The 2421-nt window shown below is 49.6% G+C and overlaps 1 pseudogene; it reads left to right on the top strand.

Moving 5' to 3' along the window:
* Positions 1-872: 872 nt before the first annotated feature.
* The window catches only part of LOC147689786 (28S ribosomal RNA), a 3631-nt pseudogene continuing 2082 nt past the window's right edge, over positions 873-2421 (top strand).

Here is a 2421-nt window from a genome sequence, read left to right on the forward strand (position 1 = left end):
GGATTCGTGGACCGTCTACTTATAAAGGTATGTAACTCACTAAGCCAACTACAAAAAGGTTCTACTAGGACTGGCAGCACTCAGCAGCACGCGAAGTGACAGACACAGTCCGTCATGATAGCAAACCACTACAAAATTTCCTAATAAATACCAAGTCATAATATACTCAACCTATTAATCCCCCACCACTATCTCTTCTTAGTGGCAGGAGTACAAAGGAAGGACTGGACTTGAGTCTCTAGTCTCTCTAGCATTACGCAGTTCTGTTAAGTGCACTCATACATAATCACTCAAGCCAAATAAGCACAAAATTGAAAACAAGTAAGCATAGTAGCACCGCCACTGACTGAGCAGGCGAGCACCTTCAATCACAGAAGCTTTTGAAACATAATTTACCTGCAATGTATTCGGCAGCATTCTTGCTCTTCTGAAAAAATTATATTTGCAATATAACACAGAGCAGAAGAAAACAAAGTAGTTATTTAGCTACTAGTACTCACCAAGCCCAGGGATCTTGACGCCAAGCAGGTCGAGCAGGTCTTGTTCCCGGTCCAGGATGTCGGACCACCGGTGCGTCACCTGGTTGTAGGTGTGCCGGACCCCAGACTCCCGATACATGGCCCGGCACACCTTACCCCATAGCTGGCGACGCTCCCGGAGTCCATACCCGGTACCGGGCCTGCCGCCTGCCGCGAAGGTCTTGGGGAGGTCGCCCTGTACAAAGAAGACTAGTGCTACCACCTCCACTGCGCTAAAGATCTCCCTAGGACTTACTGACTCCCCCCTTAACCGCCCGCAGGGGAGCCGGCTACAGGGTGCGGGACTCTTCCCCTTCGACTTACCGGCTCCCTTTGTCATGGTCCTAGGTCAAAGAAAGGAAAAATAGGAAAGAATAGGGAAAAAAAGTAAATAAAAGAAAAGAGAGAGCTAAAAAAAAAGTAGTTATTAAAGTAACAAAAAGTTGAAAAAAACACAAAATATAGATGTAGAGAAATAGAAAGATAGATAATGAGTAAAAAAGATTAAAAAAAGTTCAAAAAAACAAAAGGATTACAAATATTAAATCTGGATAGAAAAAGCATGCCCAGAACCATAGATGGCCGCGCCCATTGCAACCACGTGGGTAAGTTTGCGCGATCACGCAAAAACGGACACGAACACGCAATCGCACCCCGCAAGTAGGAAATGCGATCATGCAACTAGCGCCCGGAAATGGAACTAGGCAACGCGAACACTGAAAACAAGATGGCCACGCCCATGGGTAACTTCGCGGTAGCCGTGCTGAAAAAAAATCACATGACCACGCAAAAATAAAAAAATCCACAATCTCGCAAAAGTTCGCGGATTTTGCAGACCACAAGTACGCTTTCGCACAAATTCGCGGACCGCGAATTCGCAAAATTCACCCATATTTACCAAATTTCCCTCAGGATGGAATGGACTCGAAAATAGCAATGCAACGCCCAAACTGGCCATGGCCTCCTTGTAAGCTCGAGAGCTAAACGCAGGTCCCTGGTCAGAATGCAGCGTGCCGATTGCGTATGTGCCGATAAAGACCCACAAATCTTTTATAACAGTTCGGGCGTCAACCGAACGCTGAGGCCACATCCAAATGATTCTTGTCCTAATAGTTGTGGGACTGCATCCTTCCATGGTGACGTCTACGTGTAGAAAGTCTGATGCTGTCTAACAGTGATGTCTGTACTGGGCTGGCTACTCTGTAGTCAGGTACCTGGTAGCTTTCAAAGCTGTGATCTCTATTACAGGTATCGTAGTTAATTCGGAATTTGTAAACTTCGATTCAACCACCTCCGCACCCTCCCCCAGGCACCCGTTGCAGGTCTCCCTTCGAAGCGGGCTGGGGCGGTTGGAGGGGAGACGGGCCCCCTGATACCGGTGCGACTGTCAAATCAGGTGGACTGTTCTCAGTGCGCCCGACAGCGTCGCGCCACCGGGCGGGGAGGCCCATGCTGGGTGCCAGGGATCTGCGGCAATGTCGGTTACCCACCCGACCCATCTTGAAACACTGACCAAGGAGTCTAACACAAGCGCAAGTTGGAAGGCCGAGTGAAACTCTGTGGCACAATGAAGGTGAGGGCCGGCGCACGCCAGCTGAGGTGGGATCCCGCTGTGCTTCCAGCGGTGGGCGCACCACTGGCCCTTCTGCCCGCTCCATCAGGAAGGTGGAGCATGAGCGTGCGTGATAGGACCCGAAAGATGGTGAGCTATGCCTGGGCAGGGCGAAGCCAGAGGAAACTCTGGTGGAGGTCCGTAGAGGTCCTGACGTGCAAATCGGTAATCCAACCTGGGTATAAGGGCGAAAGATTAATTGAACCCTCTAGTAGCTGGTTCCCTCTGAAGTTTCCCTCAGGATAGCTGGCACTCGGAGCCCCCAGATTTATCTGGTAAAGCGAATGATAA

Source organism: Lissotriton vulgaris, chromosome 9, assembly GCF_964263255.1.
Source record: "Lissotriton vulgaris chromosome 9, aLisVul1.2, whole genome shotgun sequence".
Classification (NCBI taxonomy): Eukaryota; Metazoa; Chordata; class Amphibia; order Caudata; family Salamandridae; genus Lissotriton; species Lissotriton vulgaris.